Source organism: Bactrocera neohumeralis, chromosome 4, assembly GCF_024586455.1.
Source record: "Bactrocera neohumeralis isolate Rockhampton chromosome 4, APGP_CSIRO_Bneo_wtdbg2-racon-allhic-juicebox.fasta_v2, whole genome shotgun sequence".
NCBI lineage: Eukaryota > Metazoa > Arthropoda > Insecta > Diptera > Tephritidae > Bactrocera > Bactrocera neohumeralis.
In genome coordinates, this window is record NC_065921.1 from 48609457 (window position 1) to 48624525 (window position 15069).

General features: G+C 35.3%; 1 long non-coding RNA gene across 1 annotated transcript in view; it reads right to left on the reverse strand.

The window, feature by feature from the left end:
• Nucleotides 1–11846: 11846 nt before the first annotated feature.
• LOC126754689 (uncharacterized) overlaps nt 11847–15069 on the reverse strand; it is a 33692-nt gene continuing 30469 nt past the window's right edge. Inside the window, exon 3 of the long non-coding RNA XR_007666361.1 lies at nt 11847–12340. This is a non-coding gene — a long non-coding RNA (uncharacterized LOC126754689). The remainder of the gene's footprint in view (nt 12341–15069) is intronic.

Sequence of the window (15069 nt, forward strand, 5' to 3'; positions counted from 1 at the left end):
TGTGCAGTTTATGGACCCGATACAGTTTCCATTTCCACCGCACAACGATGGTTTCAACGTTTTCGTTCTGGTGTAGAGGTGGTCGCAGATGCGCCACGCTCCGTAAGGCCTGTCGTCGAAAATTGCGATAAAATCGCTGAATTGGTCGAAAGAGACCGGCATAGTAGCAGCCGTAGCATCGGTCAAGAGCTGGGCATGAGTGATCAAAAATTCATTTTAATTTCAATAAAAAAAAAATTCAATAAAAATACCGCAAGTCTTTTTTGACAAACCATTATAATGATTTTCGTTTTTGTAACAAACCTTATATGTATGTCAGTGTATGAGTTATAAATTTTATACGTATGTATATACAAAATTGTTTGGCTTCCGATACTCTGGTAATTCCTGGCTTTGATTCTTGCAAGTTGCAAGAGTATAAAATGTTTGGTTACATCTGAACTTTGCTCTTCCTTACTTGCTACTGTTAATGTTTACATTTTTGCACAATTTGCATTCACTCGTATAAGCTTCAACAGACAGACTATATACATATGTATGTAAAACGAAAAATTAACTCTTCAATGTTTACCATTTTCATTAATAATTTAAATTCAATCAACGAATCAATGTCAACCAAGTCTTCGTTTGTGCAAACATGTGAGCATACGTACATACATATAAGTACGGTATATAAAAATTTTAACTTAACAGTATGTATTGCGACTTAGCTTATTTATGACAAAATAAACAGGTAAGGAAGGGCGAAATTCAAGTGTTACCATATATTTTATACTCTCACAAGAATCAAAGCCGGGGAGATACCTTCAATTTTCAACGTTTGTTGTTCGACGAAAGGGTTAAAGGTTTACAATTATGTTTGGTATCTTAATAAATTATATTAGAATAGTTACTAGGGCTAATATTGGCCCGATTTAATCCATTATGGAATAGAATCCAGAAAAAAACGCTCTATGAATCTTATTTTCTCAAACAAAAATCCTGAGGAATTAACCTATATATACGGTATAAAGTCATAGAGTATAAAGTTCGAACATCTTTATATCACGTATAATCGGGTTAGAGAATGCACGGACACGATTTTATGCATTTTTGACACGAAGATATATTATCAGGAAAAAACTCTCTGAATTTAAAAAATATAGTAAGTATATCTCACAGGTCGACCGATATTCTTAGTAAACACTCAGCCATAGACACTGACTAACATATTCAGTATCTGGAAGATTGAAAAGCTATGATCCGATTATGACCAGTTTTGGACTTAAGATAGCATTTTTGCTTGATTTATAAAATGAAAAGTGAATGAATGAATTGGAATTGCAAATTTTACTATGTATTTGGAAAGCTTGCGTGGTTGTATCACAATTCTTCCCATTTTCCCATTGTGAGATAAATATGTCAGTATAGTGTAAATTACAAAATTTGATTCTTCGAATAAGTCATGAGGAATGACATCTAAAGGCGAACAGTGCATCGCCCATTACCCAATTTCGACACCGACACCTATAAAGCCTCTTCGTAGCATTTTAGCTGTGAAATTTATTGCTTATAACGTATTTATTTAATGAGACGTCGCGCTTTAATTAGTTTTCAACATAACTTTTATAGGAGGGGTGGTCGTGTTAATCATCCGATTTCTCTTTTTTACACCATTGGAGGAGGTGCCATGCCCGTCTTTCTGTGCGTATATACACGAACATTTCACTCAGTTTTTATACTCTCGCAACAATGTTGCTAAGGAGAGTATTATAGTTTTGTTCACATAACGGTTGTTTGTAAGTCCTAAAACTAAAAGAGTCAGATATAGGGTTATATATACCAAAGTGATCAGGGTGACGAGTAGAGTCGAAATCCGGATGTCTGTCTGTCCGTCCGTCCGTGCAAGCTGTAACTTGAGTAAAAATTGAGATATCATGATGAAACTTGGTACACGTATTATATAATATATAAAATGGCGGAAACCGAAAACCTATAAAGTGTCATAACTAAGCCATAAATAAAGATATTAAAGTGAAATTTGGCACAAAGGATCGCATTAGGGAGAGGCATATTTGGACGCATTTTTTTTGGAAAAGTGGGTGTGGCCCCGCCCCCTACTAAGTTTTTTGTACGTATCTCGGAAACTACTATAGCTATGTCAACCAAACTCTACAGAGTCGTTTTCTTCAGGCATTTCCATATACAGTTCAAATATGGAAGAAATCGGATAATAACCACGCCCACCTCCCATACAAAGGTTATGTTGAAAATCACTAAAAGTGCGTTAACCCACTAACAAAAAACGTCAGAAACACTAAATTTTACGGAAGAAATGGCAGAAGGAAGCTGCATCCAGGCCTTTTTTAAAAATTGAAAGTGGGCGTGGCCTCGCCAATGATGATAGCGGAATAAAACTTTACACAAATACGGTATTTGAAAAATATGTAAATGACGTATTATGAAATCTCGATTATCACTTTATCATGCGAGAGTATAAAATGTTCGGTGACACCCGAACTTAGCCCTTCCTTACTTGTTTATATATCGATTTGGCATTTTGCACACGGTTTTTCCCAACAAGCTGGGCATTTGTCAGAACTGACGATATCGGACCACTATTGGATATAACTCCCTTACAAATTGATCGATCACTTGTATGGAATATTGTCTAAGGTAGCATTACAATCTCCGAATATGCTTTTCAGATAGAACTTCTAAAGCATGTACTATAGCTGCCACTCAAACTGACCAGTCAAAATAGAGATAAATAACTTAATAAAAGATTTGTTTGCTTATTAAGTAACCTCAGTTCGACTTGAATAATCAACTTTCAAGTCGAACAAAGTTGCTAGAACTAGCAAAACGACTTCCTATAAGTAAAAGACGTTGACCGGTTGCTTCTTTAGGTTTAGTTATACATACATACATGTAGTTGCTGTAAGAAATGCACCTGTAAGGGTATTATGGTTTGCAGGCGGAATAAAATATTTCGAATATATATAACGAACGCCATCCAAATGATTTAAATCCTTATTATTTCGGACAATAAGGAATATATCACAAATAAACTAAGTATTTGGAAACTGAAGATATTGTGATATTTTAGCAAAAATAAATTAAAGTTATAAGTAATGATATACTAAATATGTATAATTGTTCTCGTGGTTATCTGACATGACATGGCATATTAACAACTGACGCTTGTGGTTTGTCGATCTATTATTTTACTTAGCCCGAGTGTCGTGATCGGACACTTAAGTACCTACATGTTAATAACAAAGAAAATAATAAAATGTAAAGTATTTTTTGTATTTAGAATGGTATTCACGTTTCTCCGTTGAACTGCAAAGAAGCAAAAATTTCTTTTTTTCAAATGTGCAATATGCTGTGAAATCAATTGCTGATATATATAGCAACACACTTTTATTTTCATGATACGCTTTATACCGTACAATAAGTACAATATATAACCAAAGTGAATACGTACTACCAACAGCAACGCATGCAGTTATTATAATTGAAGGAGGTTGACGGTGGGGCTAAAATGTTCGCTAAAGCATATTATGGAGGAGCAGTAAGTAAAAGGCAAGTGCAACAGACGAGCGATCAAAAACTGACCAAGTGACTAGCTAAACCTCGAATATACCAAACTACGCTGTTTGTTTGCTTCACTAATAGTCGACTAAATATGTAAGTTGGTGTGTTTTGTTAGGCAATTGATGTAACATTTGGAAGGTGCGCTTGAATGAGCTCGAGATTTGCGTCTCGCAACTGAAAATTAAGTGAAAGTGTGACGATACTGCACAAATTTTATTTATAACTACCTACTTGTATATGTATGTGTTCATTTCTAATCGAATATCGCAAATAATTTCATTGGTTTTTGTTTTTAATTTTTGGTGCTATAACCATTTGACGTAATAAAGGATGTTCGCGGATGTTTTGTCAAGTCTATATATTTTACATTCCCTTAATAATCTTCAGATTTCCTACATCGGCCCTAATTCATATTGTAACTCAATGGTTCTTGGAGCGGAAGGACTAGTTTTGGTGTTTCTATTTCCTCATATACCTCATCCTATTCGATTTTCGTAAACAGTCCGCCCAATCAAGTGTTGTGTGGCAGAGAACACAAATTTACTCTATTCACGATTTCTAGGACCGATCGTCCATTTTTATAGTATATTATAGTATTCAAAAATATTTCCCGCTGTTCGATTGTAGGTGAACAAGAAGGAAAGAGCTAAGTTCCAGTCATATCATACTCTCGCCATTTGCACGGTCATATTATATATTTTCAGGTTTTGCAAAACTTTATATTAAAAATGTTGCGTAAGAATTCAACTTGTATTATTGGAAGATACCGATTAGATTACAATAAAATTTTGGTATCTTATTAACTTATATTAGTCTTAGTTCTTAAGAAGATAGAGGATGGAGTCATGTGTGGAAGTCACGCAAGGAAAGTTCTCTGATTGCCATTCTCTTGGGAGTGGCCAGAAATGATTCTTCTACATATGGCTCAAGCAGCTCACGACTACCGGTCCTAGACCAAGGGTAGTCAAAGAACATCCGTTTGAAGGTGAGCTAAAGTGAGAAGGCGAAACATCCCCTACACAGGGTTGTGCACTGGGATTGGGACCCGCCACATAAAAACCGCCCCCAATGAAAAATCACAAACTGCGTGGGATGAGAGACCACCACTTTTGATGATGACCATGGCAAACGCCATAAGGATAACGATTTAAGGGAATGCATGTGGAATGTTCGGTCTCTTAATAGGGAATATGCCGCTGCCCAGCTGGTTGATGTCCTCGTTAGAATGAAGGTTGACATCACCGCCGTTCAAGAAATGCGATGGACGAAACAAGGACTGGGGCGAGTAGGTCCTTGTGGCATTTACTACAGTGGCCGTATAAAGAAGCGCAAATTCGTGGTGGGAGATGAACATCTAGCCCCAATCTGCACCAAAGCGAAGTTCTTGAAAATATCACTGATTTGCGCCAACGCCCCGACGAAAGAACAGGACGATGTGACCAGAGATGCCTTCTATGAGAGCTGCCCCCGTCACGATGTCAAAATCGTGCTTGGCGACTTTAACACCAGGAGGGGTCGGCTATAATCGCGTAACCGAGGTCTACGCCAGTAAAAAAGAAGAAGTTCTTAAGAAGCCCTTATGTACTATATAGGGTATGAAACTTAATATTTCTGATGTATTTATTTACAGCTTTATTGCATACTAGAGGACCCGTCCACGCTTCACTGTCGCTGATACACAAATTATACTACTACTACCATCTATATGATTTCTATTAGTTGGATTATAACTATTAGTAAACAAGATATATAATTTTTGTGAATCAACTTGTGTTAGTTTACAAAAAAATGGATCATAAAGCATTTCGTGGGTTAATAAAGCATTTGGCTTTTGGGGGAAAATATTGTTGAATTTGGGATCAGGGAAATCCACCGTTGAAAAGATATTTGCTAAGCTTAAAGAAGCGAAAGCTTTATGCAAAGTGGGTGCCTCGCAAGGTCATAATCCAACAAAAACAACGAATAACTGATTCTGAGAAGTGTTTGAGTACTCTTTAATCGTAATAAAACCGAATTTTTGCGTCGATGTGTGACAATACAAACATAGCTCCATCATTTCCCATTGAAATCCAATCGACTGTCATTCTAGTGAACTGCACATGATGAACCGGTTCTCAGGCGTGGAAAGACTATAAAGTCGGATGGAAAGGTTATTACATCAGTCTTTTCGTATGCATGTTGTATAATACATACTCAACAACTGATTACTGAGCCAGTTATAATCCATTGCACTGCGAATTTGGTTGCAGTTCTTTTCTACTATTACAAATACTTAGCAATTGTATTATTTTTGAGGAAGAATCTGTTTAAAATTGTACGCATATATTCAAATGATTCCTACAAACATGAAGTTTCAATAAATACTTATTTGAAACATAAATTTTGTATTTATGAGTTATATTAAAGGGAAGAATTTAGTATACCATCCCAGGATTTCGGGAATAAAATGGGTATGGTCGGATAGAGGAGATTCTCCAGATCACGAATATATATGGTTATAGCCGCAGGAAGCTTATAGTTTTCGAGTTATTCGCGTTTTAAGTTGAAAATTTGCAATATTTTAATTACATATTTCCGATATATATAATTAATTTAGCACTTATATTTTTCACTTTTATATACACTAACACATCACTTATTCATTTGCACACATTTATTTTATATAATATAGTGCAAAAATAGCTTTTAATACACATTTAAATTATTGTTGAATTTGATTATTTAAGAATAACAAATGAATTACAAACTGTCATATAATCAGTGTTACCTTATCACCATCATTTGTAAAATAACTAAATGAAATAAAGGGAACAGATTATACCCCAAATACGAAAATCAACAACCTATAAAAAACAATATCCCTGGTCGGTCCAACACCAGGGTGTATCAGAATTTTTTCGCGTTGAACTCCTTTTTGCGTGGGCGGAATTCGGCCGCGCTTCAAAAAAATAACCCTAGTCGGTCCTACACCGGGGTGTATCAAATTTTTTTCGCGTAGAACTCCTTTTTGCGTGGGCGGCTTCAAAAAAAATAACCCTAGTCGGTCCAACACCGGAGTGTATCAAATTTTTTTCGCGTACAACTCCTTTTTGCGTGGGCGGCCTTCGGCCGCGCTTCAAAAAAAAAATTCCCCTGGTCGGTCCAGCGCTCATTTTTACATTGGCAGCCACTTAAATCTTGTATATTTTTTTTTAATGTTTATCAACGATTATGTTTCCTGTATTTAGGGTATAATATTTCTTTATATTTTTTTTTTTTTATTTTAGTTTGTAAAATATTTTACTATAGTAACACTGATTATTTGACACATTTATTTTTACAAATGATGTCGATAAGGTAACACTGATTATATGACAGTTTGTAATTCATTTGTTATTCTTAAATAATCAAATTCAACAACAATTTAAATGTTTATTAAAAGCTATTTTTGCACTATATTATATAAAATAAATGTGTGCAAATGAATAAGTGATGTGTTAGCGTATATAAAAGTGAAAAATATAAGTGCAAAATTAATTTTATATATCGAAAATATGTAATTAAAATATTGCAAATTTTCAACTTAAAACGCGAATAACTCGAAAACTATAAGCTTCCTGCGGCTATAACCATATATATTCGTGATCTGGAGAATCTCCTCTATCCGACCATACCCATTTTATTCCCGAAATCCTGGGATGGTATACTAAAGCCGACCCATATTAAATTTTGACATAAAGAGATAAAAGGTATCCTATGTCCTTACCCTGGTTCTAAGCTACCTCTCCACCAATTTTCAGCCAAATCGGTTCTGCCGTTCTTGAGTTATAAATGGTGTAACTAACATCAACTTTCCTTTATATATGTATATAGATTAAAGTTTTCAACATAATCATTACATGGAAATAGATCGCGGTTATAATCCGATTTTACCCATTTACAGTGACATTGGGCGAATTCGATTAATATTCCCATAATGGTTTGTGAGATGTGAACATAAAACTTATTATGGGTCGGGATTTCGCCCTCTTTTTACACATTTTCAGCCCACTTTTGGTCTCCCTTATGCGATCCGCTATAAGAAATTACAGTTTCGCATCTTAATTTGCAACTTAGTTTCGACGTTTACAGGTTTCCGATTAACGGAATTTTGTGGACATGTCAGTGGTCCGGTTCCGCCAATTCCACCAATTCCGCCGTTAGGAGAACAGAACTATTGTACTCTGCAGCTATGTAGATGTTGTTTTGAAAAGCGAATAATATACCACCTAGAAATTTTTAATATGCGATTGTGTTTGTAAGTTACTGTAATTTGTATTTTAAAAAGCGTGCTGTTACAAAAAGCTGTAGGTACTATAATAAAACTGTATGCGTCATACATATTAAAGTAAATTCCAAATTAAGAAGATTTTATTCTCATAAAATTCATGGCACAGTTTTCATATGCGTAAAAATTCATTACGACAGATAAAATGTAAGGTAAGTTCGGGTGCCACCGAACATTTTATACTCCTGCAAGAATCAAAGCCAGGGAAAACCAATCATATAAAGTAAAGTCAGCCGGATGTTTGAAAATTCTGATATTAATTATGTAGGAGCTAGGCCAAGTTTTCGCTCACATACTATATAGTATATCTATTTCACGCACAAAGATACACTGTTATGAGTAAAACATGGTCTCTTTTTTTTCATTGGGATAACTCACATATTGGGCGATATATGTATGCGGTATAAAGTCACCCGGGAATCACACATCACACACATCGGGTCCCGAGATATAGGATTTCACCAAACAGTGGGCGGTACTACGCCTATCGTCCCATTTTCGCACCAGCTTCCATAAAGCTCTTACATACCATCCCTGTGGTTAAATTTAATGTCCTTGGCGTATTTAGTTATTGATTTATCGCGCTTTTAGTAGTTTTTAACAGTACCTACCGTTATATGAGGAGTGAGCTGCTTTCATTCATTTTTACACTGTCGATAGAATTTCTTATTAGATTTGCACTCAGCAAATTTGGCTGTTGTAGCGTAAGTGGTTTAGGAGATATGTACATTAAACTTGTTAGAGGGCGGCGCCACGCCCACTTTTTCAAAAACTTTTGCCCGCAGGTGTCCCTTACCACTGCGATCCTCTGTACCAAATTACAGTTTTAGTAGTTTAAGTTGCTTAGTTATGGCACTTTACATATTTTCGGTTAATGGCGATTTGTGGGCGTGGCAGTGGCGATTACGCCCACCTACTTACTACGTTTTTGTACTAAGGAACTAAGGAACCTACTTGCCAAATTTCATCAAGGTATCTCAAATTTTACTCAAGTTACAGCTTGTACGGACGAACGTCAACCGGATTTCAACTTTTGTATTTTCTCATCATCCTGATCATTTATATGTATGTATATAGAAGAAATAACCCAATATCTATCTCGTTTAGGCTTAGGTGATACGTACAACCTTTAGGTGAACAAAACTATAATACTCTGTAGCAACGGGCTGTAATATTATAACAACAGTTATATGTAAGTAAATGCGAACGATGGTCGCAATTGGAAGGTACTACTGGCCAATCTCGTTCACTCAACATGACCAAATACGTCCGAAAGAATTTGTGCTACTTCTTTTTCTAACATCTTTTAAAATTGTTTGGCACAAGATAACTTCAAGCTGGTTTTTACTTTTAAAGGCATTTTGAGTTTGGCGTAATGATTAAAAAATGACCAAATGAATACTTAATTTATTGTTAAGAATGTAATGTATACAATTCTTGGACTGAGCCAGTTTTGCAGATGTCATAATCGATCCGAATACGACTACAGGAAATATAGAAGAAAAAGATTTTTGTGATCAAATAAGTGTATCTAACATTTAAAAGTTCACATTCTTTTCATTCATTGACGAACATTTTCGTGATTTCATTAAATACTAGCTGACCCCGCAGCCGTTGTCCTGCGTGAAATTATATGCTTTGAAATGAAAAAAAAGTTGAAATTATATTGTGTCGAAAATGATTTATTTTCGATTTTTCTACATTTTTTTAGTGTAGCGCAGCTTAATAAACATAATTTTTTTCACTTCTGTTCTGGTGCGTAAATATACAAAGAAGATGGGTTTCCAACTCGTCAACACGCCACATATATCTGGCTAATTTTCCCTGGAAATTGAATACGTTTGAAATGAAATGGCTGTCCCTTGTATTCGATAACTGCGTCATAATCAGTCGGGTTCCATTACACAGTTTCGGCACATGAATATTGTGAAACATAATAATGACAGATCCAACTTTGAGACGCAAATGATGCTGGGGCATACCAAGGCTCTCCAAAGAATTTGGAAATTCCACTGGATAATTTACGGTTTCGTCTTTCTTGTCAAGACGATCGATCGATTTATAGGAGCGCAAACTTCCCGGAATTTGACTTTGAATCTTCCAGTTTAAGGCATAAACATCGGTATTTTTGGCAACTAAAATTGCGCGTGCACTCAAGCAATTGCAGTTACGATAATTTTGCCAATGTGCGGATAAACGTTCGTAATGAGTTCATCTTCCCTTGAAGTAAATTAACAAAAGGGATGTGAAATTGATATCAAACCACTGGAAGTATCAACCGAAATTTGCCCATTTCCAATTCTTAGCGAATACAATGTAAAATGTCATCGGCAATTTAATTTTTTCATATCCCATAATTAATGCGAATTTGAAGGCGGATATGTCGAAATGATCTTCGCGAAAACTATGCGAACTTCAGTGGCATGCGAAGTAACTATTGCATTGTCCTTCGTCTGTTTCCAGTGATTAGCATGTTCCAGCAAACGCAACTGCTGGCATGCTTCTCAAAAAGATGCACACACTGTACCATTCACAATACGCAATGACTTAAATGAAGTTGAACCGCGAGACGCACAACAGTCGGAAAACTTTCATGAATTGCAAAAGTAAACATCCTACAAAGCGCTTTATTGCGGTTCACATATCGACCCATTTGATACTGCTGATCTCATATTGTTCAAGGCCAATAACCGCTATGTTGCTTTCTTTGGTGACGTACTTGCAAACGTATTTGATCGATTTCACCAATCTGCAATATTCAACATTGACATGAGTTTTGAATGTGAATTAGACAAAAGTGGCGAATATGGTACGATCCATAAGTTTTCAACTTCGATGTGTTGTTAACGTCGATATTCACGCCTCTAAATGCTAAATGTTCTGTCATTGTCGTCTGGTGAGCCACGCCGATACAGTGAATATCCATCATTTCCCATTTCCGTTTCCGAAAGAAAAGCACATGAGTAGTGTTTCGTGCATTTATTGTCAGACATACAAACCAAAGTGGGATTGTAAGGTTCCCAAAGTCCATGAACCATATTGGGTTTCACCACTTCGTATAATTCTGGATCTATCTCTGAATCAGGAATTTCCTCTGAAATGATTTCATCAATTTGATCTGGTGTAATCACCATCCGCATCCAAAGAAGAATGTGTGCGTGCGGCAACACGCAACAGAATACATTCAGCATCTAACAGCACCATATATACCATAGGTTGCTTCAAGATAAAGACCGTCAAACATCGCAGCTATTGTTTAAAAAGTCGTGCTGTGATATCGTTACGATCGCTGGCTGATTGACCGCGATCCATAATTCCGCACGTATGTCATCGCATTTTGGGAGTACTTCTTGCCTTTCTTTGGGCTGCCATACGTTGATGGCAAAAATAACGCCGACAAATATTAGCGCGACCTCTTCGTGGCTTCGTAACAAATTTCAACCAGTCATTGATCACTTCGTCTGAAACACACATAAAGTTTTCACTGAATAATTTTCAATAATTTTTCCTTTGATAGCCGGAATAAAAAAGCAAGCGACCGCAATTGAACGATTCAAATAATTTACAAATCAAAATATTGAAAAACAAACCAAACAAAAATTTAAAAAAATGTGTATGAAAAATGTTACTTTTTGGAATTGTCCAATTTTCCGACTTCTCCTCATGAAAAGTATAAGGTATTTGTTTCTAAACCTTTCCCGATCCACAACAAACAACCTTTAAAAATTTCATCAACCGTTCTCTTAGTGTTACTAACAAACAAACATTCATTTTTATATACATACATACATATGTACATATGTACATATGTATGTATGTATGTATGTACATATGTATGTAACGTTTGTATGGGGAAAAGAAAAAGGCTGTTTTTCGGGGTTTTCCGGAAATTGTTCGAACGAACATTTAAGAAAAAGAATTGGCCAAATTGGTCCAGGCGTTATTGAGTTATGAGCGTACATACATTTTGGCGATTCATTTTTATTTATATAAAATGTAGATGAATTATTGAACTAGCATAATTGAAGTCGTATTAAATATTCTCCCTTAAGGTCTATGTATGTATATACTTTTCATGCGTTTGAACCAATTTTCGATGCATTTTTGTTACTCTGATTGAGGTATCTCCAAAACATGCATTCTGAAGGCATCAACCGCCTCATCAAGTGTCGAAAAACGTCGACCTATTAGTTTATCTCCTACGTACGGAAATCATTTGGTCCCACGCCAGGGCTATACGGTGGATGACTCATCAAATTGAAAGTTTGAATTCTCAAAAATGCAATTGTTTCAGTCGATGTTTGAGAGCACGCATTATCGCGGTGAAAAGTGATCCGTTCTCGGCATTCGTTTTTTTTTTCTTGAAAGATAACTGGCAAACAAATGATTGTGTACCACTCAGAATTTACTGTTCTACGTTGTTTTAGTGGTATGGTTGATATATGTCCAGTTGTTCTAAAAGAAAAGAAAAGAAAAGAAAGTTGTTCCATTAAAAATGGATCCCAGTTTGACACAACTGTATTCTTCAGATATAAGTAATAATTTATGCTTATATTGGTGACATTGGTTTATATATGTATTCAGATTGAAATAAATTACTCGCCCTGTTAACGAATATACGAGTAGTACATATTTAAGTCCTTCCGTTATTTTTAATGTTGACAGCTGGACGAATAAGCCAAAGCCATTAAACGATCTTGGTTCAATTCCTTTTATGGTATTATAAATAAGTTTGCACCCAAGACAGGATCATTTTCATGATATGGATACCAAATAAGGGGTAAATAACATAGTACATATTTTATACATTTGAAACTGTCCACTTCTTTGTGGGCTAAAAGAAATTATATTATTTTGAGGTATAAAAGACAGTGCTTCACTGCAACAATGTCAATGGCCTATTAAATCTTTGACATTGTTACCGATTTCGTTATTCGTGCATCCCTTTTTTATACAAAACTTTAATACCAATGATAACCTCTGTCATTTTGTTTAACGAAACACTTATTGTAGACGAAGATTGAAAAATGCTATTAATTTGAGCTTAAACCACTGATTTCGTTAATTACCAACTACCAAATACAAAAGCAACAGTCACCAACCAAGACGTAATGGCCACTGCAGCTGCATACTTACTTACTTATGTGGAGGGTATTGCTAGCTATAATTTATGGAATTGGTCAATCACCTTGTAAAAAAATTGAAAATCAACAGAGCTTCTGAACACGTACGTAGTCTAGCGTTTATATTCATACATACTTATATACATATTTACAGACGAGCATGTATTCTGGTATGGCAATTCAGTGCGTATAAGTATGAATCGACATTGAGTTTATACAATATATAGATCTATCCATCGATGGACCCATGAAACTATTAGACTCTCTAATTAGTGCAGGTACTTATGTCTTTGTTTTTCCTAGCTTCGAATCGGTTAACGTTTTTTGGTCACACAAGTAAAAAAAATAATTGGAAATCCTAAACAAAACACATAAACACATATGTACATATGTATGTATAAGCACTTGTACCTACATACATATGTACATGAGTGCGTATTTTATAAGCGCTGAGCGTACAGAAAATGTTTATGCGTGACCAAATTGTAAAAAATATCATTACAGAAAACCCAAGAATTAATTATCAATAATTGGTTGTTCGATTTTGATAAAGTCACACATTTTTCCAAAACTTTATTTTTTAAGGACATTTTTAAATGTAAATAAATGCCATATTCTTGTAATTAATTTTAAGATTCAATATTAATCAACTTAAACACCTGAGATTTCAGGACGAACGTAGAAATTAATTAATTTCTTCCAAAAATAACTATTTTAAATTCTCATGAGACCCAAAAATGTAAATGCAATGATGTTTCAAGTAGACTGACTTCTATAGCTTTCCTCAATTCACATTTCTGTTCCAGTATCCCATTCAAAAACAACCACAACTAAATATAATCCACTAGACTTCTACAATGTGGGTGTAATATATTGTAATGTGCGTTAGTTGCCCTTCTTTCTTTTTAAAGCTAACATATAATATTACTCATTAATAATAAAAGATTTATTCACATAACGGTTTTTTGCAACCCGGTAATAAAATAGGTATAGATAACAACTTATTCTTTATAACAGGCAATCTGAAAATTAGAATCGTCAACCATTACTAAGTGGAAGACGAGAGGTGTGAACGTGATGGACCAAATCAAAAGCGTGAGAAGACCTGAACTCAACAAACAGTTCCTATATTTAGGCATGCACATGAAGGAAGTTTTATCTATCACTATCGATTAAGTGGTTCGGTTGTTCGACTGCCAAGTTCTCCAGATATATTCCCTAAAGACTTTTTTTCTCTCAGAACTCAAGCCAATGTTGCTAGAAATTAATCTAATAGCAATGGAGAGCTGAGAATAAAGCTTATTCTGAAACAAAACGCGAATGATGCTGCGAAAACGTTATCGAAAAAAATATAAACATTATAATCGGTGTATCGAAGGCAACTATTTGAAACAATAACATCGAAATATGCCACATATAAGTATGTAATTGGGTCAGCAAAATTATGCTGAGTTTCATTAATGCAGAGTTCGATATCGAAAAACTCATAAAAAACAAGTAAGGAAGGGCTAAGTTCGGGTGTCACCGAGCATTTTATACTCTCGCATGATAAAGTGATAATCGAGATTTCATTATCCGTCATTTACATATTTTTCAAATATCGTATTTGTGTAAAGTTTTATTCCGCTATCATCATTGGTTCCTAATGTATACATATATTATACAGAGAAGGCATCAGATGGAAATAGCGTTATATTGGAAGAAGGCGTGGTTGTTAACCGATTTCACCCATATTTCGTACATGTCATCAGGGTGTTAAGAAAATATTACATACCGAATTTCATTGAAATCGGTGGAGTAGTTCCTGAGATATGGTTTTTGGTCCATAAGTGGGCGACGCCACGCCCATTTTCAACTTTTACAAAAAGCCTGGGTGCAGCTTCTTTCTGCCATTTCTTTCGTAAAATTTAGTGTTTCTGACGTTTTTTGTTAGTCGGTTAACGCACTTTTAGTGATTTTCAACATAACCTTTGTATGGCAGGTGGGCGTGGTTATTATCCGATTTCTTCCATTTTATGTATATGGAAATGCCTGAAGTAAACGACTCTATAGAGTTTGGTT